General features: G+C 44.5%; 1 long non-coding RNA gene across 2 annotated transcripts in view; it reads right to left on the reverse strand.

Moving 5' to 3' along the window:
• Positions 1-273: 273 nt before the first annotated feature.
• The window catches only part of LOC141265673 (uncharacterized), a 329,848-nt gene continuing 307,528 nt past the window's right edge, over positions 274-22,593 (reverse strand). For both annotated transcript variants that reach the window (XR_012320144.1, XR_012320143.1), the window contains exon 3: positions 274-2,026. This is a non-coding gene — a long non-coding RNA (uncharacterized lncRNA). The remainder of the gene's footprint in view (positions 2,027-22,593) is intronic.

A 22,593-nucleotide genomic window follows, 5' to 3' on the forward strand; every position in this document is an offset into this window, starting at 1 on the left:
GGAGCTGCGCAGATGTACAAATGAGGACCAGGGTGAGGTGAGCATGATTTTTTTTATTTTGAACCCTACATTTATTATGCTCCGGTGTCTGGATAGACCACAGAACAAAAAAACGTACATTTAATTTCCATCTATTAGATTTGATGCAAATCAAATTGCTTGGCTGAATTCAAGTGAATCTGCGGAATTTGAATTTTAGACAATTCACTCATCTCTGCTTATTAGTTTAGGCACCATGTGATGGATTGGGTTTTCAAGCTCCGAGTGCTCCAGTTATTTATGGGATTGTGGGTTTTTTATGACAGGTAATGCGAGGTAAGCCCTGACTAGGTAACTGTGTTACCTGCCTGGTGCTGGTTTAATTTAGGTGCTTAATATATTTATTGCTTTTTCTTATTATGTGGTTCTTTTATTGTTACATCAAATACTGTAGATGACATTACAAAAAAACACTTTATAATTATAATTCCCATAATGGGACCAGAAATCCTGGTTCCATGCCTCTACATGTTATCTCCTGATTACTACATTCTCCACAACAGGAACTGAGGAGACCAGTGTTTGCACTGTGGGGCTAAGAATAATTACATTTTAATATTTGAAATACCCCTGGTGGCTTACTTGTGCTTTATTATTAGGACTAGGTGCCCAATGTGGCATTATGAGTTTGCCAAAAATGCCCACAGAGATTTACAAGTTAATGTACATCTCATCAAAAGGTAATGGATTAACTTCCATTCATCAGCTGCTATTTTCTTTGGGTATAATAAAAGTGAGAGTATTTATTGATTACTCTAATTGAGCGCAGAAAGCTCAAATGTAAACAGCTAAAAAACAAATTTAAGGGAGGAAAAAGATCAATAGCAAATTCAACTTTCCTTCACATCATGTTAAAAAAAAGCAGTTTGGAAATGTGATGGCTAGTGAACATAATAATACTGAAATCATTTATTTGAATATAGAAATGTAAATGTGACGAACCTATCAGAGCCTCATCTCGACAGCTTTTTTATCAATTAAAGCCAGCACAGTTGTTAGCTACTGTAATTACTGCGCATCAGGCAAAAAAATTACAGCATTCAGGTGTTATCATCTGGGTCACCAAATATTAAATGTAGCCCAGCAAGGTCCAGCAGAGAGAACCGATGTTGACTTCCTGCTTGGGTTCCATTTATGAGACATCCCGCCTAATACAGATTAATAAGCAAACAATTCACAATAGGTACATTAGCAGATAAGTATTAAAGTGGGTGTCCACTACCTTGATAACCCATTTTTAAGTAGAGTGGTCTCACTTGTGAAATAAAATATATATTCACCTCCCATATTGTTATACCATGTGAGCCTTTGCAGCCAATCAGTGGCCACTATTGGGCTTTTACTTCTTCTGATTAATCAACAATCGGGCAAAGGATGGAAGAGTACAAAAGCCTAATAGCAGCTGGTGATTGGCTGCAGGGCTCATGTGGCATAATAACTGGTCAAACTCAGTGCCAATATTGCTGGTACCATTCCAGGGAGGTAAATACACATTTTTATATTTTACAAGGTGGACTACTTAATTTAAAAAGGTGTTGTCCAGATAGTGAACAACCCTTTTAATTATACAACATTTTAATTGCAAAGTATCAATTTTTTTTAGTACAACAGAGGAAATTATCTTGGTGTAACTTCAGGTATGGAAACAATAGAGAGTCATGTCAATGTCAATCTGAGAATTGCGTCAGGGTTAATCATGGACTTATTTATGTATCACTATTTATCACTTTCTATTCTAATGTTATGCATTTTTGGAATATTAATTATTGTGTTATGGATTTTCCTTTGTTGCTACGGATCAAATGAAGATTGTTCACCTTTCCCACCATTATGTCCCCTTTGCAAACCATTTCTGTATTGTGAGCCACTGCTCTCTTGTCTGGTCTTTTTTATTATGGTAAATACACTGGGGAGAGTCCAGGCAGGGGATGATGTATGACATGAGATTGGGTATGTTGCTGGTGGACAGGGCCAAGCGTCATGTGACCTGAAACGACATAGACACATTCATGACGATAACATTGAAAAAGTATATAACAAAAATAAATAACATTAGGATATATATTGATTAAAAACCGGGGTAACCATAGACAAACCGGGCAGTAGGAGTTCAGCTTAAGGTTAAACATGGAATTTACAGATATAACAGAACTAAGTGTATTGTTTGACACAACTCACCCTTTATTATCTGTGTTTCTGTATTAAAACCCTGCAGTTGTTCAGCGTTTTATGACCCCACCAGTAGTACTGAGTGCATTAAGCAATACATTTACCAGAGGGTACAGTTGGCATGGTTTTATTTTCATATCCTTTGTTGAGCAGTAAGGGGGTTATCCGGGACTTTGCTTATTTTATCTATGGGGCTAAGAAACTTACCGACAGGTAGTTGCTAGTGATGAGCGAGCACTAAAATGTTCGGGTACTCGTTGTTCGAGTTGAGCAAATTGGAATGCTCGAGTGATCGGACCAAGTAATGAGCCCAATGTAAGTCTATGGGAAACTCGAGCATTATTCTGGCGGCCCACCCGGCGGTCTGCAGAGGGCCTAAAAGTTTCCTAAAATCGATGGAAACAATGCTGAAATGGCATGGGAACAGCATGGGGAAGACCCCTGTAAGCATTTCTGACTCCCAGGTCACTGCTGTCAACAATGTTGTCTGAGGTATTGTGCCACTTTTACGGACGCACAAGAAAAAATGCAAAAAGGAAACCAAAATGGATTTTCCTGGGAATATGTTAACCCCTTTCTGATGTGTGACCTAATAGTACGTCATGGTGACCTGGGCCAATTGGACCAATGGCGTACTATTAGATCATATGGCGATCGCGCCCGCACACCAGCGGTGCAGGGCGATCGCCTTGGGGTGTCAGCTGATTGTCACATCTAACACCCGGTACTATGTGCAGGAAGTGGTCCCGCACCGCTCCCTGCACATTAACCGCCTCAATGCTGTGATCGAAGTCGATCGCAGCATTGTGGGGGCAAGGGGAGATGATCGCAGATACTCACCTCTCCTGACTGCGTCCAACGCTGTGTGCCGCGGCTCCTGGATGTTGCCATGATGACCCGATGTCGTCATGACAACATCCGGGTCACCAGACAGCAGGAAGATATTTTGGTCATACGCAGTGCATGACCAAAGTATCTTCTCCCTCTGCAGCAGTGACCGCCTGTATAGCACAGGGAGCTTCTGCTGCTCTCTATGCTATACAGGCGATCTTAAAATAAAAAGTGAAAGTCCCATAGTGGGACAAAGTGTAAAAGTAAAAAAAGAATCAGAATGTGAAAAAAAAAAAAAAAAAAAATTGCAAAAATATAAAAAAAAAAAGAAAAAAATATAAAAAAAAGAAAAATATATTGTACCCATAAATAAATATTATTGTGAAAAAAAAAACAATAAAAGTACCCATATATGGTATCGCCGTGTCCGGAATGACCTGTCCTGTAAAACTGTCCCACTAGTTAACCCCTTTAGTGAACACGCTAAAAAGAACCAAAAAAAACAAAGCAAAAACCCATGCTTTATCATCATACCGCCAAACAAAAAATGCAATAAAACGTGATGAAAAAGTCAAATACAAATAAAAATGGTACCACTGAAAATATCATCTTGTCCTGCAAAAAATAAGCTGCCATACAACTCCATCGGCCAAAAAATAAAAAAGTTATAGCTCTCAGAATAAAGCGATACAAATTTTTTTTTCTATAAAATTGTTTTTATTGTGTAAAAGCGCCAAAACATAAAGAACAATATAAATGTAGTACCACTGTAATTATACTGACCCAAAGAATAGTGCTGCCTTATCAAATTTACCACAAGCGGAACGGTATATAAAAAAGCAATTCCGGAATTGTTGGTTTTGTTTATTCTCCATGCCAAAAATCGTAATAGAAAGCGATCAAAAAATGTCACATGCCCAAAAATGGTACCAATAAAAACGTCAACTTGTCCCGCAAAAAACATGCCATCACATGACTCTGTTGGACGAAAAACAGAAAAATTATAGCTCTCAAAATATGGCGATGCAGAAACTAGTCATTGTAAAAAAAGCGTCTTTTAGTGTGTACCAGCTGTCAATCATAAAAACCCGATATGAATCTGGTATCACTGTAATCGCACCAGCCCAAAGAATAAAACGGTCTAATCACTTATAACGCACGAGGAACGGCATAAAAAATAAACTCTAGGGTTAGAGTTGGGATTTTTTTTAAAAGTAAAGAAAAAATGACGACGATATGGTGATTACTGAGCGCAAGTGCTCGCTACTTGAGTTTGCATCGGGTGCTCGGGTATGCACCGAGTATCGGGGGTCATGGAGTGACATACTCGAGTCTCCACCCCAAATGTTTTGCAGCTGTTATACAGCCAAAAAAACCTTGCGGGGGTTGCCTGCCATGCACGAGCGATCCCTGCATTTTTTTTTTGGGGGTGTCTATTAAACATGAAACATGCGGGCGGGGACTCGACCATGTCACTTGCGCACCCGCGATACATGGTGCATACCTGAGTACCCGATGCAAACTCAGGTAGCGAGCACTTGCGCTCAATACTAATGACAATATTCAATATGATGACCTAATGTTATCAAGTTCTGTTTCGTACCTCTGGGTTCAAAGCATTCACTATACCCCTTGATAAAATCTTTGAGGGGGCTAATTTCCAAAATGGTGTCACTTGTGGGGGATTTCCACTATTTAGGCACATCAGGGGTTCTCTAAATGCAACCATGGCGTCCGCTAATTATTCAAGCAAATTTTACATTCAAAATGTCAAATGGTACTCCTTCCCTCCTGAGACCTGCCGTGCGCCCAAACAGTGGTTTACCCCCACATATGGGGTATTGATGTGCTCAGGAGGAACTGCAGAACAAATTGCATGGTGCAATTTCTCCTAATACCCTTATGAAAAGAAAATGCAAAATTGGAGGTTGAAAAACATTTTTGTTGCAAAAATGTGAAAATTTTATTTTTACGGCACAATGTTATAAACTTCTGTGCAGCACCTGGGGGTTCAAGGTGCTCACCACACATCTACATAAGTTCCGTAAGGGGTCTACTTTCCAAAATGGTGTCACTTGTGGGGGGGTTCCACTGTTTAGGCACATCAGGGGCTCTCCAAATGCAACATGGTGTCCGCTAATTATTCAAGTAAATTTTACATTCAAAAAGTCAAATGGCGTGCCTTCCCTTCCAAGCCATGCCGTGCGCTCAAACAGTGGTTTGCCCCCACATAAAGTGTATTGGCATGCTCAGGATAAATTGCACAACAAATTTTGGGGTACTTTTTTCCTGTTACCCTAGCAAAAATAAAAAAATTGGGATCTAAAGTAACATTTTTGTGAAAAAAGTTAAATGTTCATTATTTTCTTCCACATTCTCAAACTTCCTGTGAAGCACCTGAAGGGTTAATAAAGTTCTTGAATGTGGTTTTGAGCACCTTGAGGGGTGCAGTTTTTAGAATGGTGTCACTTTTGGGTATTTTCTGTCATAAAGGCCCCTCAAAGTCACTTCAAATGTGATGTGGTCCCTAAAAAAATGGTTTTGTAAATTTTGTTGGAAAATTTAGAAATCGCTGCTCAACTTTTAACCCTTATAGCTCCCTATCAAAAAAAAATTGGGGTTCCAAAATTGTGCTGATGTGAAGTAGACATGTGGGAAATGTTATTTATTAACTATTTTGTGTGACATATCTCTCTGATTTAAGGGCATAAAAACTAAAATTTTGAAAATTGTAAAATTTTCAAAATTTTCGCCTAATTTCTGTTTTTTTCACAAATAAACGCAAGAGTTATCGAAGAAATTTTACCACTATCATGAAGTACAATATGTCATGAAAAAACATTCTCAGAATCAGCGGGATCCGTTGAAGTGTTCCAGAGTAACACCTCATAAATTGACAGTTGTCAGAATTGTAAAAATTGGCCCGGTCATTAACGTGCAAGCCACCCTCGTGAGTAAAGGGGTTAAGGAACATCCTTCCCACGGTAATGACTTGTATATAAGGCAAAATAAATAACCCAAACAAAAATGCTCCTCCACACCTTGGGCTATGTTCACATTTAGCGTTTTTCATGCGTTTTTGCACTTTTGCACTGCTTTCAGCCAAGACAAATGCATTCATCGGGAAATTTCATTTTAACATTTTAGAACCTTATCTGGCCATGTGGTGTGTGAGACATGATCAGACACATGCATACAGTGCTGAAAAGACATGAGAACAACATGGGGAAGACCCCTGGAAGCATCTCTGACTCCCAGTTCACTGGCTAAATGTGTGCCCTTTGGAAGTGATCCTTGGCGCATGCGAAGATGTCTCCTGCCATGCATCTGTCCTTGCAGACTTGCTGCAATCACCGTCCATGTCATTGTCCCAGCGCAGAGTTCAGTTGCCTCTACCCCATTCTTTGGAATGCGAGCGCAAGTATGCAGCCAGCCACCTACCCACAGGCCGCAATACTAAACTGCCACATTTCTGCACTGCTTGCACTTGAAATGTGGCCTTTTAAGCTCGTAGAGGCGGAAGCTGTCCACAACCTCATGGCGGTTGCGGCCAGGTGTTCATACTCAGTCCCCAGCCGCCACTATTTCTCCAGGTATTGTCTCCGCCTTCCCAAAGCACGGGTCCCACAACATTACCTATGCCCTCCCCAGTGGACTTAAGTGGGAAGGACTGCCTAGCCACAAACACGTGGACAGGTGTATGTGGCCAGGGACGGTACATCTCACTAGAGCCAAGTCCACTGTAAAAAAGCAGCCATAACGTGCCCGGGAACCTTCCCACACACTTTTCTTAGCCAGGGCTGCTTCTCGGCAGGGTTGGATGTGCCCCCAAGAGAACCGGAAAATCCTCCGGTCGGCCCTGGCTTCTCGATCAGGAGAGTTCATAGTGCCGAGGTGAGGTCGTGATGATGATAGAGGCTACCATCTCCTTAGCTTGCTGCTGGCACTTTTCTATGGGAATCAGCTTGGCAACAACTAGCCTGGAATATTTCCAATGAACTATGGCACGACGTAATTGTATTACCAGTGTCCCCAGAAACAGTAGCGAAGCCATCCACAATTTCCTTTTCTTCTGCCCAAATACATTAGCTTCTCAAAAAGGAGCTGAAGTTACTGAGTGGCCCATACAAACAGCTTTAGAGTGTCCGGGAACCGTCCCACACACTTTTCTTAGCCAGAGCTGCTTCTCAGCAGGGTTTGTCCGGCCCACCAAAGAACCGGAGAATCCTCCGGTGGGCCCTGGCTTCTTCATCAGGAGAGTTCATAGTGCCGAGGTGAGGTCGTGGTGATGGTAGAGGCCACCATCTGCTTAGTTTTCTGTTACTTGGAATGCAAGCGCAAATATGCAGCCAGCCACCCACCCACCCACAGGCTGCAATACTGAACTGCCACTTTTCTGAACTGCTTGCTTGCTTGCACTTGAAATGTGGCCTTTTATGCTCATGGAGGCAGAAGCTGTCCACAACCTCATGGCGGCGGCGGACGGGTGTCCATACTTGGTCCCCAGCCACCACTATTTCTCCCGGTGTCGTCTCCGCCTTCCACAAGCATGGGTCCCACAACATTACCCGTGCCCTCCCCAGTGGACTTAAGTGAAAAGGACTGCCTAACCACAAACACGTGGACAGGTGAATGTGGCCAGGGATGGTACATCTCATTAGAGCCAAGTCCACATTAAAAAAGCAGCCATAGAGTGTCCGGGAACCTTCCCACACACTTTTCTTAGCCAGGGCTGCATCTCGGCAGGGTTGGACGGTCCCACCAGAGAATCCTCGAGTGGGCCCTGGCTTTACCATCAGGAGACTTCATGATAGCGCAAACTTTGTAGATTCTATGGGGCTCTTGAGCGGGCGAGAAAGGTGGGCCCTCAGAATCAAATCCTCTGGTGGGCCCAATGTTTATCAATCTGACACTGCATCTCAGTGAAAGTTGTATTTCACCACAGCCATATTCCTTAGCTCGGTGAAAGGACTGGCATAGAGGGAAGCTGTATCTACTCTGGCTGTCATTTCTCCACCACCAAGTTCTGCCTATTGTCCCCCACGACCATGCCTGGCTGTATGTTCAGTGGTGAGAGCCACAGATCAGGCTGCTGTGTTACAGCTTTCAACAACTCTGCAGCGGTGCGCGGTTTGTCACTAGTGATGGGCGAGCACTAAAATGCTCCGGTGCTCGTTGCTCAAATCGAACACATTGTAATACTCGATGGCTCGATCCGAGCAACGAGCCCAATGTAAGTCTATGGGAAACTCGAGCATTTTTCAGGCGGCTTTCCCCGGCAGCCTGCAGAGGGCCTAAAAATTGCCCAAATCGATGGGAACAGTGCTCAAATGACATGGGAACAGCTTGGGATAGACCCCTGGAAGCATCTCTGACACCCAGGTCACTGCTGTGAACAATGTTGTCAGAGATATTTTGCCACTTTTACGGACTCACAATAAAACATACAAAAACGAAACCAAAAGGGATTTTCCTGGGAAATATGTTATGGAACATCCTTTCCAGGGTAATGACATGTATATAAGGCAAAATAAATAATCAAAACCAAAAATACTCCTCCACACCTTTGGCTATGGTCACACGTAGCGTTTTTGATGTGTTTTTGCACTTTTACATTGCTTTCAACAGTGACAAATGCATTCACCGGGAAATGTCATTTTAACATTTTACAACCTTATCTGGCCATGTGGTGTGTGACACATCATCAGACACATCCTGTTTCATTTATGAAGGAGAAAGTCACAAAGCTTATTTTTATAGGGCCATCAGGCAGATTTTACTATTCTTAAAGGGCCAGCAGTCAGCCCTCACTATTCTTAGAGAGCCATCAGAGGGCTATGCTTTGTTGTTCCCATTACTAAAAAGTGGGTCTCCTATACTGTTATTGCATATTCAGTGAGTGGCATGGCTGTCCAAAATTTGGACGCACTCCAATACCCCTTTGAAAATTTGGATGCACCCCAATACCCCTTTGAAGAGACTTAAAGGAGGGCCTCCTGAAAACAATTATTAGGAAGTGGGTCTCCCATACTGTTTGTCTAAGCAGTGAATGCAAGGGCTGCCAAAAATTGGGAGGCGCTCCAATGCCCCTTGGAAGAGACGTAAAGGGCCTCATGAAAAAATGTTCCCATTATTAGGAAGTTGGTCTCTCATAGTGTTGGCCTATGCAGTGAATGCAAGGGCTGCCAAAAGTTTGAAGGCACTCCAATGATGCTTAGAAGACACGTGGAGGGCCTCCTGAAAACAATGTTCCCATTATTAGGAAGTGGGTCTCCCATAGTGTTGGCCTAGGCAGTGAATGCAAGTGCTGCCAAAAATTTGGAGGTACTCCAGTACCCCTTGGAAGAGACGTGGAGGTTAGAGGGCCTCCTGAAAACAATGTTCCCATTATTAGGGAGTGGGTCTCCAATACTGTTTGCTATGCAGTGAATGCAAAGGTTTCCAAAAATTTGGAGGCACTCCAATGCCCCTAGGAAGACACGTGGAGGTCAGAGGGCCTCCTGAAAACAATGTTCCCATTATTAGAAAGTGGGTCTCCCATAGTGTTAACCTACGCAGTGAAAGCAAGGGTTGCCAAAAATTGGGAGGCACTCCAATGCCCCTTGGAAAAGACGTGGAGGAGGGCCTCATAAAAAAATGTTCCTATTAGAAAGGAGTGGGTCTCCTATACTTGTAATGCCCATGCACAAAGTGTATGTGCTGACAAACATTTACCCCTGGGGAGTATACATGAACATACTGTATAAAATTTTTTATCTACGGGCATGATAACACCCTTTAAAAAAATTATGTGGGTGTCGCATCACGGACCACAGTGACCCTGGTGATATGGTGGTGGAGGATGAGGAGAAGGAGGAGGACAAGAGCAAATAGTAAAAAGCAGGAAGCGTATACCCATGTGTGGGTGTGAAAAGGTGCATGGGAATACACCTCCCAAAAAAAGACACTGGATTTGAGTTTATGTTATGCTGCTATCATACGGTGGTGTTGAGAAGTCTGGCCCAATGCAGCCCTTGTTCATTTTTATAAGAGTCAGCCTGTCAGCATTTTCAGTAGGATGCGCTTATCAGTTATAATTCCACCAGCCGGCACTAAAAACCAGCTCTGATAAAACTCTAGCGGCAGGGCAGGCCAGGCCTCCAAGGCGTAGAGAGCCAGTTCCCAATAACTATAAGGCTCAGAGGAATCACGAAGTACGTTGGTATGGTCGGAAAGGTACTCCTTCAGCATCTTCCCAAACTTTGCACTCCTTGTGAGAGTACCCCACGCCTCAGGGCCTGTGCGATGGAAGGGGCTGAGAAAACTCTCCCAGAATTTTGACAGTGTTCCTCCGCCTCTGCTGGTTTGGGGTTGTGTCTATCTCGCCTGTACTCCTTGGTTGTTCAACGAACTGTGACCTCTTCCACCTGCGTTTTCAGATGGGAATTTTTTTAATAGTTTCGCAACAAGGGCCTTCTGGTACTGCCCCATTATTGTAGACCTGTCCGCCTCAGGAATAAGAGATAGAAAGTTCTCCTTGTAGCGTGGGTCTAGAAGTGTCACCAAGAAGTAATGACTGTCACACAAAATGTTGAGAATGTGAGGGTCACGGGAAAGTCAGCGTAACATAAACTCATCCATGCATGCCAAACTGCTAATAGGAAAGACTTCTGTGGCCTCACCAAGAGGACGACTTACCATGCTCTCCTCCTCCTCCTCTCTGTCCTCAGGCCATCCACGCTGAACAGAGTGTATGACAATTGTGCAGGTAGTAACATCTATAGTGCATGAAACTAGCTCCTGTTCTTCCTCCTCCTCCTACTCTTTCTCATTGTCACCCAATCCACGTTGGGGTGAGATGAGGCTGGGCTATGTGTAATCACCCTGTATGGTTCCTTGCTCCATCTCATCGTGCTCCACCTGCAATGCATCCTCTCTGATTGTGAGCAGAGAGCGTTTCATAAGACAGAGAAGCTAATTATGGCATCATCGCCACTCTCCATCTTGGTGGAGTCCTCAAAGTTTGGAGGATGGTACATATGTCTGACATCCATGTCCACTCCTGAGGTCTTATGTGTGGAGTCTGAATTGAATACTGATGGACTTGTTGATGCTGGTAGTCAACAACTGCCCTGTTCTGCTCACAAATCCTTCCCAACATCTGCAGTGTAGATTTCCAAAGCGTGGGGACATCGCACACCAATCTGTGAGCCGGAAGCTGCAAAAGCTGCTGAAGCATGGCAAGGGCTGCAGAAGCTGTAGCTGACTTACTAAAATGGGCACACAGGTGGCGTACTTTGACAAACAGATTTGGCAGCTCCGGGTAGGTTTTGATTTTGAGAAACCAATGAACCACGAGGTTTAGCACATGGGCCAGGCATGGTACATGTGTGAGCTCGCCTCGCCTTAAGTGCCTGGCCTGGCCATGCCTGGCTGTAGGTTCAGTGGTGTGATCCAAATATCTGCCTGCTCTTTCAGAGCTATCCACAACTTTTCAGGATTGTGCGGTTTGTCACCTAAGCATATTAGCTACAGCACAGCCTGTTGCAGCTTGCCTGAGGCAGTGCAGCAGTACTTCCAGCTTGTAACTGATGTGGTCCTTTTGGAGATGGAGGCTGAGGAGGATGAGGTGCAGGAGCTCTAGACTGTGGGGGCGACCCTGATTGACCTAGGGCCCACAATACTCGGTGTCGGGAGGATGTGTTCGGTCCCAAGGTCCGACTGGGTCCCAGGTTCCACTATGTTAACCCAGTGTTTAGTCAGTGAGATATACAGTCCCTGCCCACAAGCACTTGTCCACGTGTCCATGGTTAGGTGGACTTTCCCAGTAACTACATTGTTGAAGGCACGGCTAATGTTGTGGGCACGTGCTTGTGTAATGCGGAGACGGCACATCGGGAGAAATAATAGCGGCTCTAGTCCAAGTACCGAGGTACAGCCACTGCCATCAGGTTGCGGAAAGCTTCCGTCTCCACAAGCCTAAAAGGCAACATTTCGAGCGCAAGCAGATACAAAATGTGGGAATTTAGTAATGTGGCCTGTGGGGCATTGGCTGCGTATTTGCGTTTGTGTTCCAAGTATTGGGGTATGGACAACTGAACGCTGTACTGGGACAAGAGCGTGCTTGCTGATGGTGCTAGATGAGAGTGTGCAACAACAGGTACAGGGCAGGAGGCATCTTCGCATGCACTATGGACAGGGGATTGGCTTGCACACCCAACAGCGGAAAAAGTAGTGGTATCACACGCAGACACTGTTCCTGGCCCCTGGGGTTCGACCCACAAAGTCGGGTGCTGTGCTGCCATGTGCCTGATCATGCTGGTAGTTTTGCTACCCCTGCTGATGCTGGCCTGGCAGGTGGTGCAAATGGCCTTTTTGGGGTTATCGGCAGAGTCTTAAAAAACAACAAGACTCTGGAAGACCTAACAGTTGTACTGGCAACTTTTGTTGTGTTGGTGTTACACAGAACAGTTGCCCACCTTGTGTCTGTGACCACCACACTGCTTCTTACTGCCTGTTGGGGTGTTTTGCCTCCCACACCCTGTGTGCTGATGTCCTCGCTCTGCATGTCCTCCGGTTAGGCATCGGTCTGGTGCTGGATTTGAAATGGGTCCAGGACCTTCTGTGATTTCCCATTTCAGTCCAGCCAGGGCTGATGCTGCTCAGCATCGCCTTCAGCCCCAATGCCTAGCTGGTCCGCAAGCACTGTTTGTCTCCCAGGTAGTTGTGCCTAGCAATGTTAAGCCTGGGTTGCAGAGGCAGACAGGGCTTGTGGAATCCAAGATGCGCCGCACTGAGCATGTCCGTGACATGGCGGACCGTGATTGGTGGTTCAGGAACTAGCTGATCCGGTGACCTGGCACAGCCTGATTGGTCACGGGTGTCATCACCAATGGTGCGACAGTGGGGCAGGGCTTAATCTTTAAAAAGCCCGCCCACAAACATGGCGGCGCACTCAGATCATTTGAGCTGGCTGTTTGTGGTGTGCACGCTTACTCTTGGGCTCCTCGAAGAGCCATAGTTTTAGTTAGGCAGGTTAGCTCCATAGAGGCAGGCTAGAAAAAGTAGGCAGGTAGCTTCGCCTTGCAGACTGGCTCTGACCAGGGGGTTCGCCTTCCACCCCGAGCCGTCTGCAGTAGCCGTTCTCCCTGTAACGCCTGTGAGCCATATAGAGCGGGTTTGCTCAGTCCGGTAGCACGCCGGCTAAGTGCACGAATACCTGGCGGGAATCACACCCGCATGCTAGCGCCAACTCCTATAGCGTAGCGCCTGTATCAAAGACAGGACTACTGCTTCTCCCACGGTCACACGTCTCCCTGCGGTTCTTGGAGATTGTGTGAACCGTTATACTAGCGCCAACTCCAATAGCGTAGCGCCTGTATCGAAGACAGGGCTACTGCTTCTCCCACGGTCGCACGTCTCCCTGAGGCTCTTGGAGATTGAGCGAACCATCTTACCCTTCCGTGTGCATTAATGCGAAGGGCTAAGATAGTTGATAGGTGCGTCGCCGGTCGCTCTCCCTCCGTGCAGTTAACGGAGATAGAGCGTACCACTTTACCCGGTCATGTGTGTTGTTAAAACAGACGGGTTATCAGTTTAGTTGTCGTTTTCCTTTCCACCCGGAAAGTGTTCGGCAGCAGTCCACCAGGCTGCATTGCGGACCCCGGGGTCGGTTGCGGACCCCGGGGTCGGTTGCGTTCCATTAAAATAAAGTTGTCTGCAACCGCCCTCTTAACACCTCCTGCTAGGTTGGGTCAATTATTATATCATCCATCACCATGTCTTCCACTTCCGCACGCTGATCCTCCTCCTGACTTTCTGGCAATTGTGTTTCATCATCGTCCACCTCTTGTGACACTTTCCCACTGTCGCCTTCATATGACCGTGGCTGCTCCAATATTTGGACATCGCTACATGCGATCTCTTGCCCAGCTTCAAGTGGACCAGGCAAGAGGCCCAAATCTATAAATGGAAAAGTGAACAGCTCTTCGGAGTGTCCAAGTGTGTGATCAGTTGTTTCCGGGCACTCGGCATGATAGGCGGAAGGAGAATCAGGGTGAGGAATATGCGGTCCATAATCATGGCTACTGAGACTTGTCCGTGTGGAAGAAAGGGTGGTTGTGGAGGTGGTGGCTAAGTGACTGGAAGCTTTATCTGCTATCCAACTAATAACCTTTTCACACTGTTCTGTGTTCAATAGTAGTGTTCTGCAGTCCCCTATTAATTTGGACAGGAAGGTCGAGCGAGAAGATGTGGGTGTTTGTTGTGGTACAATTTCAACTTGCCCACGGTCTCCGCCTCTGCATGCATCATTGCCATCACGTCCAGTTCCCTGTCCCTTGCCACGCGCCTTGCCCATTTTAAATGGAGGACAATATCTTCCACGCTCACTACAAATTGGTGAATTTGGAGCGAACTAATATGTGATCCGTGTGACGGAAAAACCACAGTTTTAAAATAACTGGCCTGTAGGTAACTATTTTTAACAGCAATCTGGTGTCAATTAGTTCACTGACACACTGCAACAAAATTTAAATGGAGGCCAGAAATGCCAGAATTTTCAGCGCAATTATATGTGATCCGTGTGACGGACAAACCACAATTTTAAGTAGATGGCCTGTAGGTAACTATTTTTAACAGCAAACTGGTGTCAATAAGTTTGCTGACACACTGCAACAAAATTTCAATGGAGGCCAGAAATAGCAATTTTTTCAGCACAATTTTATGTGATTCGTGTGATGGACAAACCGCAGTTTTAAATAGCTGGCCTGTTGTATTGTTAACAGTGCCAACCTCGTGTCAATAAGTTCACTGACAGACTGAAACAAAATTTCAATGGAAGACAGAAATAGCAATATTTTCTGCGCAATTATATGTGATCCGTGTGACGGACAAACCACAGTTTTAAATAGCTGGCCTGTAGGTAACTATTTTTAACAGCGCCGACCTCGTGTCAATAAGTTCGCTGACAAACTGCAACAAAATTTCAATGGCAGCCAGAAATAGCAATATTTTCTGTGCAATTATATGTGATCCGTGTGATGGACAAACTACAGTTTTAAATAGCTGGCCTGTAGGTAACTATTTTTAACAGCGCCGACCTCGTGTCAATAAGTTCGCTGACACACTGCAACAAAATTTAAATGGAGGCCAGAAATAGCAATATTTTCAGCGCAATTATATGTAATTCGTGTGATGGACAAACCACAGTTTTAAATAGCTGGATTTTTAGCGCTGTAATATGGAAAGGACCTAGCTGTATTCTGCTGTCCCAACAAGCAAATGGTGCTGAAATTTTCTATTTTTAAGCAAATAATCAGGATTAAGATAAAAAAAGCACCAGCAGACAGAACTGGAATGCACTCTCTTGCTATGTGCACTGCAGTCTGCTATATACCCTGCTTGCCTGTCAAGCACAGGTATCTCTTCAGCTGGATTAGTCCTCAGAAGGACTGTTAGTTGAGATGGATATGTAGAGAATCTTGTAGAATACCTACACTAACTAATAAGCAACCAAATCTCTCCCTAGCTCAGCAGCACCTCTCCCTACACTGCCTGATTGTGGAGTAGACTGCAACGAGCACGGTGGCACCAGGTCTGATATAGACTTGATGACGCTGTGTGGCCAGCCAAATACTGTAATGCCACAAACAACATGGCTGCGGCATTGCAGTGGGTGGCAGACAATCCCTGCATGTTGATTGGCACTCTAAAGAGCACCAAACATGCAGGGAGGGGACCCGAGCTCCCGCCAAGCAACACGGGAAATACTCGGCGAGCACCGAGCATCTCGAGCAGTGAGATGCTCGGGCGAGCGCTAAGCAGTGACAAGCATGCTCACTCATCACTATTTGCCACCAAAGCTTTCAGCAAAGCCTGTTGCCGCTTGGCCAAGGCAGTGATGCAGTGCTTTCAGCTTGTGACTGATGTCGTCATTTCGGAGATGGAGGCTGAACTGGAGGAGGAGGTGCAGGAGCTGAACAATGTGATTATATTGAGGTTACATTGGCGAGTCTGGTTTTTATACTAAAGAAAGATTCTACTGTGTTTTTATTTTTTATTTATTTATTTTTTATAAGTCTCTTCAAATGTGTATTGGAGTGCGTCCTAATTTTTGGCAGCCCTTGAAATTATGCAATAACAGTATCGGAGACACACTCCTTGATAATGGGAAGGACAATTCAAATAGATTCTATAATCTAGAATATTAACTGTCTTATCTGAAATTCTTTTACGGGTGAGGTATCGCAGTATGGATAGTGTATTACACTGATCCAACCAGGTATTAGCCTTATACTGCCTTCTGCCCAAAAAAATTTAAAATCTATTGCATTCCCTTTTGATACCGCTGTCAGATGCATTTACAATAGGAACAGGTGCCGCTGCTAGGTGGTATCATCACCAGCTACAGATGAGTGTTCATTCTGGTCACATAAATGTCTCCCACAGTCCATAACTTTATTTTTTTTTATTTCTTTGGCCTTAGATACAAGTCATTACCCTGGAAAGAATGTTTCTTAACATTTTTTACATTTTAGCTTGTTTTTTGTATGTTTTTTTTTTTGTCAGTCCGCAGAAGTGGCGTAATACTCTGACAATATTGTTCACAGATATGCTATTTGTCAGTGGCCAACTGAGAATAGGTTTAAACCCTCAACTGCAATACTTTAAATGGAGTGTAATATTTGACATGCTCACAATAATTTCTGGATTATTAGGGCAGTCATATAGGATAACTTCTGATGGCGACAGTTTCAGACAGTCGCCTAATAGTATGATATTTGTCAGCGACCAAGTGTCAATTGCTTCAAGAAAACATAGGTGGATGACTTTAACAGGAGTAGAATATTTGGCATGCTCCACAAAATTTCTGTATTATTATGTCAGTCATATGGATCAAGTGTGTCTGACAATTGAAAAAAGTTCCTCTGCTTCCGCAATACAGTAATATGAATAAAACTAAAAAAATCTGGCTGTATTCTGCAAACAAGCAAATGGAGCTGTAAAATGGTGTACACTGACATACTGCTACAATCTATAAATGGAGGAAAATATTTTCCACGTTCACTATAAATGGCTGGATTTGAACCGCAGTTATATGTGATACCTCTGATAGGGAACCACAGTTTTAAATAGCAGGCCTGTAATTTACTAATACTATTCTTCACAGACACCTAGTGTGAATAGCTTGAACGGCACACTGCAACATAATGGAAATGGAAGAAATGTCTGATTTTGGAACAGTCTTAGGCTAAGTGCCCACGATGCAGAAATGCTGCATATTTTTTCTGCTTCTCCCTGGCAGGAAAAATGCATGCGGATTTTACTTGCGTTTTTCCCGCAAGGTAGAAGCGTTTGTCAAGCATTTTTGCATGCATTTCAGCATGCGGGTTATCAAGCGCTTTTCCAAGCGATTTTAGCATCACTTGAAAAAGTGCTTGACAACTTGGTCACACTATATAAATCCATGCAACCGGCATGGATTTATATAGTGTGACCAAGTAATAGTTATAAAAAAAGAATAAGAATGGTGAAAAATAAAAAATAAAGATGATACTTACCTTCCGATGGCCCCCGGTCTCCTTCTCAGCTCCGTCTGATCTCCCCGGTATCTCGCGGTGGTGTGAAGGACCTGCAATGGCGTCATTGAGTCATGTGACAGGTCACGTGACCGCCTACGTCAGTGGTCGTGTGACCTGTCATATGACTCAATGATGTCATGTCAGGTCCTCACACCACCGCAAGCCGCCCAACACACCGCACGCATCGCTGAGGAGGCCGGGGGACATCGGAAGTTAAATATAATCTTTATTTTTTATTTTAAATTCTTTTTTTTACAGTTTCTATGGTACCCAGGTCTGGATGAGAGTCTCCTCTTCTCCAGGCCTGGGTACCATCCGCACATTGAATGGCTTAATATCCGCGTGTGCACATGTAGTGATACGGATATGAAGCGTTTCAATGCAAGCCAATGGCGGCAATTACGCTGGGTGTCCGCAATATTAATGGACATAATGCGTATTTTTCCGCAATGACAATTGGCAGTGGAAATTTCCGCAGCATGTGCACAGCATAGGGCACATGGGGCAAGTATTACCAAGCGTTTTTTAAGGGTTTCGCTGCGGAAATTCCGCTGCAAAAACGCTGGAAAAACGCATAGTGGGCACACAGCCTTATAGGTGATATGTCTGACAGAGAACCACGGTTTTAAATAGCAGGCCTGTAGTATACTAATACTATTCTTCACAGACACCTAGCGTGAATAGCTTGACCAACACACTGCAATGAAATGAAAATGGAAGAAATGTCTGATTCTGGAACAGCCTTATAGGTGATATGTCTGACAGAGAACCAAGGTTTTAAATAGCAGGCCTGTAATTTACTAATATTATTCTACACAGAGACCAAGTGTGAATAGCTTGACCGACACACTGCAACAGAATGAAAATGGAAGAAATGTCTGATTTTGGAACAGTCTTATAGGTGATATGTCTAACAGAAAACCACAGTTTTAAATAGCAGGCCTGTAATTTACTAATACTATTCTTCACAGACACCTAGTGTGAATAGCTTGACCGACACACTGCAATAGAATGTAAAAGGAAGCCAATATTTTCTACGTTCAGTTCAAATTTCTGGATTTTTATCACTGAAATATGGAACAGATCTGGCTTTATTCTGCAGTGAAAACAAGCAAATGGAGCTGAAAAATGGTGTACTCTGGATTGTTTTTTAAGCAAATAACCAGGATTAAGATAAAAAAAATATTTGACCTGGCCCCTGATATCTGGGGCTATGTCTACAAATATCTGTAATTATTACAACAGCAGCAGACAGGAAGTTCAATGGTCCCTCCTGTGCTGTATCCTACACTGGAATCTGCCACATACACTGCCTACCTGCCTAACACTGATTATCAGTTCAAAGGCGGGCAACTAGTTTATTAAAAGAGATGGAAAACTTCTCTTATGATAAGAGGTTGAAAAAGTTGAATTTGTTGAGCTTAGAAAAACGACGCCTCAGAGGAGATCTCATTTACATGTATAAATATATGTATGATCAGCACATAGGTCTAGCACAAGACTTATTCCTTCCAAAGACCTAAGGACCTAAGACCTAAGGACCAGTGGACACTCATTACGGGTGGAAGAAATGCGATTCCTTCACCTAAACAGGAAAGGGTTCTTTACAGTCAGAGCAGTCGGGCTGTGAAATGCCCTACCACAAGAGGTAGTAATGGCTGACAATATAACAGCTTTCAAAAAAGGGCTGGATGATGTAACATCCCTGGCGGCGTGCTTGCATATTGCACCACCTCCCACTATGCAAGACCGCAATCTTACCTGTCAGTCCAGCCTGCAAACCTTGCTCCAGTTCATGCTGTGTGCATGTCTCTTGTCTGATTCCTTAGGGCGGCGGCCCAGTTACTTCCTGATTCTTATAGCTGCTGTGGGCGCACTCCTAATGCGTCCCCAGCCTATTACTGTGAGTCACTGTATATTTAAACCCCCTCCACCAAGAAGGAGGTGCCTGAGCAACACTAACTATCAGTGTGCTCCTTGCCTCTGAGTTGCCAGGTCTTGTCCTGTATCTTGTCTGTTTCTTCCACCCTGGGGGCTGCATACCCAGGCCTGTTATCTCTGTTTTCTAGTCTGTTTCTGCCACCCTGGGGGCTGCATACCCAGGCCTGTTATCTCTGATTTCTAGTCTGTTTCCACCACTCTGGGGGCTGTATACCCAGGCCTGTTATCTCTGACTTCTAGTCTTTTTCCGCCACTCTGGGGGCTTTATACCCAGGCCTGTTATCTCTGACTTCTAGTCTGTTTCCGCCACTCTGGGGGCTGTATACCCAGGCTCGTTCTTGTATCTCGTTGCAGTAGCAGTTCCTGTCTGAACTGTATCCTAGCCTGTTACCTGTTTGTCTCTATGTCCGTACCTTTCCTTTTCCTGCAGTATCTGAACCTGCACCTAACTCCAACTCGTTGTCTCTGTACTTCTGTTTGTGAGTTTTGTGTCCACTCGCTACTTCATAGTAAGTACCTTGTGTGTATCTGGTTCTGCTTGTCCCTTTTCCCTTCCTCCGTATCTACCTCCTGTGTTCTAGCCATCTTCCTGCATTTTCCAGTCTGTTCTATGTGAACAGAGCCCTGTCATCTCTGCCTGCACCTTCAGCCCTGTTCTGCTCTTCCTTGTCCACCGCACCTGCGGTTTTTCTCCGCTCTGCTTGCTCACCACGTCAGCGGTTTCCCTCTGTTCTGTCTTGCCCACCGCTCCGGCGGTTCCTCTCTGCTCTGCCTTGTCCACCGCACCTGCGGTTTCGCTCTGCTCTGCTTGCTCACCGCGTCAGCGGTTTCCCTCTGCTCTGTCTTGCTCACTGCACTAGCGGTTCCTCTCGTCTCTGCCTTGTCTACCGCTCCGGCGGTTCTGCTCTGCTCTGCCGGTTTCACTTTACTCTGCTTGTCTACTGCATCTGCGGCTCTGTTCCTGTCTCCCAGTCTGTAATGGACCCTATCCAGCCTATGCTCCAACCTGCTAGTACCTCCCTGTCTGCTCCCCAGCCGTGCTTGCCAGTATCTCCCTGTCTGCACTCCAGCTGTGCTTGCCAGTGCCCACCTGTCTGCATATCAGCCGTGCTTGCCAGTGCCCACCTGTCTACATACCAGCAGTGCTTGCCAGTGCCCACCTGTCTGCAAACCAGCCATGCTTGCCAGTGCCCACCTGTCTGAATACCAGCCGTGTTTGCCAGTACCCACCTGTCTGCATACCAGCCGTGCTTACCAGTATCCACCTGTCTGCATACCAGCCGTGCCTGCCAATACCCACCTGTCTGTATGCCAGTCTAACCTGCCTGTTCCTGCATTCCCCGGTGAGGGCCAACAGCTGTGACCGGGGTCTGACCTGGAGTAGCACCTGGTCCCTCTGCTCGGTTCCTCCTTGTTTCACGGAGTCGACTGAGCCGCCGTGCGACCTTGGTCGGATCGGGATGATACCTAGTTACGCCCCTCCAGGCACTCCTCGGTTCATGGTACAGTTGGATCACTAATCACGCTCACACCAGTCAGTCCGGGCGTGAGCATAACAGATGATTTCCTCGATACAGGCAACATTGTGGGTTACAGTTAAATTAGACAAAATGTGACACCTATATTAGTACATTTGATCCAGGGTTCTTCGGCTGATCGCCTTTTCTCAAGGTCAAGAAGGAATTTTTCCCCGTGATACAAATTGGCTGAATGTGTCCTGTTTTTTTTTGCCTTCTTGTGGATCAACAGATTTTGGTCCAGGGGTTTTAGAAATACCATAAGAGTAATACAAAACATGAAGCTAATTAAAAATTTTTAAACGGGTTCATTTGTAATTGTAATAGTGCAGTAATGATAAAAATGAAAATACATTTGTAAGACTTAATTCGAGTAAGTTAGTGTAGTGTTAGTGTAGGGAGTACAATTGGGGAAGAAAGGTTGAACTTGATGGACCTAGGTCAGATGGATATATATATACACATATATATATATATATATATATATATATATATATATACACATTTGTGCTCAAAAGTTTACATACCCGAACAGAATTTTTGCTTTCTTGGCCTTGTTTCAGAGAATATGAATGATAACGAAAAAAACTTTTTCTCCACTCATGGTTATTGGTTGGGTGAAGCCATTTATTGTCAAACTACTGTGTTTTATCTTTTTAAATCTTAATGACAAACAAAAACATCCAAATGACCCGGATTAAAAGTTCACATACCCTGGTGATTTTGGCCTGATAACATGCACAGAATTTGACACAAATGGGTTTGAATGGCTACTAAAGGTAACATCCTCACCTGTGACCTGTTTGCTTGTAATCAGTGTGTGTGCATAAAAGCTGAGTGAGTTTCTGGGATCCAGACTCTTGCATCTTTCATCCAGCCACTGACGCTTCTGGATTGTGAGTTAAGGGGAAAGCAAAAGAATTGTCAACGGATCTACAGGAAAAGGTAGTTGAACAGGATAACACAGGAAAGGGATACAAAAAGATATCCAAGTAATTGATAATGCCAGTCAGCAGCGTTCAAACTGTGATTAACAAATGGAAAATCAGGGGCACTGTAAAAACCAAACCATGGTCAGGTAGACCATAAAGATTTCGGCCACAACTGCCAGGAAAATTGTTTGGGATGCAAAGAAAAACCCACAAATAACATCAGCTGAAATTCAAGACTCTCTGAAAACTAGTGGTGTGGCTGTTTCAAGATGCACAATAAGGAGGCACTTGAAGGAAAATGGGCTGCATGGTCGAGTTGCCAGAAGAAAGTCATTACTGCTCAAACGCCACAAAGTATCTCACCTACAATATGCCAAACAGCAGAGACAAGCCTCAAAACTTCTGGAGCAAGGTAATTTGGAGTGATGAGACCAAAATTGAACTTTTTGGCTACAACCATAAACATTACATTTGGAGAGAGGTTAACAAGGCCTATTATGAAAGGAACATCATTCCTACAGTAAAGCACGGAGGTGGATCGCTGATGTTTTGGGGATGTGTGAGCTACAAAGGCCGAGGAAACTTGGTAAAAGTTGAAGGAAA

The sequence above is a fragment of the Phyllobates terribilis genome, unplaced genomic scaffold (genome assembly GCF_046119375.1).
Source record: "Phyllobates terribilis strain yellow unplaced genomic scaffold, ASM4611937v1 Scaffold_1__5_contigs__length_1240528914, whole genome shotgun sequence".
NCBI classification, from domain to species: domain Eukaryota; kingdom Metazoa; phylum Chordata; class Amphibia; order Anura; family Dendrobatidae; genus Phyllobates; species Phyllobates terribilis.